This window comes from Nannospalax galili, unplaced genomic scaffold (genome assembly GCF_000622305.1).
Source record: "Nannospalax galili isolate Female #2095 unplaced genomic scaffold, S.galili_v1.0 scaffold2924, whole genome shotgun sequence".
NCBI classification, from domain to species: domain Eukaryota; kingdom Metazoa; phylum Chordata; class Mammalia; order Rodentia; family Spalacidae; genus Nannospalax; species Nannospalax galili.
Window position 1 is genome coordinate 38525 of NW_008351087.1, and position 1434 is coordinate 39958.

A 1434-nucleotide genomic window follows, 5' to 3' on the forward strand; every position below is an offset into this window, starting at 1 on the left:
TGCAACTGACAAATTTCTAATTAGATAAGGCCCACTGCTAGGGGTGGAACACATATCCAGTACTGTAGAGCAAGACAACCCACTGTGTCAGGGTAGGCTTGAGGCCCCAGAGGGGAAACGGTTGCAAGTATACTGTTTAATGAATATGGTACACCTACTGGGATATCTTCTAGACATTTGTATTTACAACCATGTTTGTTTAGATGTGTCTACTTCTTTCCACTTGTCTTTATAGTAGAGGAAACACCACAGAGATAGATCAGCAGCCATGTCTTGAAGACAAATGATGGAGGCCCAAGAGGTCAATATCTTGCCATGATACAAGAGAGCTCACCACCCTGCATCTGTCATTCCCTCCAAAGCTAAGTGAATTTGTGAAAGAGGTGGCAGAAAGTTTGTAAGAGCCAGAAGAGAAGGGTGGAGTGTAGCCTGCAAAATCCTCATTTCTCAGAAAAGAGTGAGCCTACGGAGAGTAAGCCAGCCAGCAGCAAGATGAGGAGCACCGTGGGAAGAGGGGTGGAACTGCCCACCATATGGAGAGTGAGCAGATGGAGCATTAGTGGTGACCATGTTGGAACTCCAGGAATGATCTGGAAATTGTGGGACATCCCACAAGGCACAGCAGTTTTTCGGTTTGCACGAATGTTCCCACCCAGTCTTCTCTGTAACTTTACTCTCAATAACCCTGCAGCTTATTCCTGACAGGCCACAGGCCTTCTGCCAAGGGTTGCTAAATGCAGAAGCTGCTTTGAGAGGGTACCACTTGCCCTCTAGCGGTGCAGTGCAGAAGAGCATCCTGAAACCTGGTACCCTGTTCTAGGGTGCTTTGGCTACTGCCTCTGGTGCTGCCTCCTCCCCTGTGGCCCAGGTCCCTGATGATGAATGAAGGTTCACTAGCACAGTGTGGACCCTCCATCACCTGACCACTCTATGCCTGGGGAGTGTGGGTGAGCATGTGGCGCCAGAGGGCGGTGGGTATTGCTGGTGCATTTGTTAGAGAATAGAGCTCAAGTGCGGTGGCTATGCGGCTCCTTTCAGTTTCATTTGGAAGCAAGTATGAAGTATGAACAGTTCAGAATGATTTTCCTGAAGTTTTGTCGGGGTTTAATTGGCAGGTCTGCTGGTGTGCACTGGAAAGTATGGTGAAGTGAAACAGTTTCAGTCAAATGTGAGAAAATGAATATAGTTGATATTGGATAAACTTTACTGAGCGTGGGAGTTGCCATAGGCGGAGGGGAAATTTGCTAACACTAGTATTTTATTTTATTTATTTTGATTTTTTTGAGACAAGGTCCTTCTCTATGCTCAGCTGATATGGCACTCTCTACATAGTCCAGGCTGGCTCCAGTCTCTGCCTCTGCCTCCCAAGTGCTGGCATTAAAGGTATCTGCCACAATGCCCCGTTAACGTTAGTATTTTAAGGGAACTGAACAA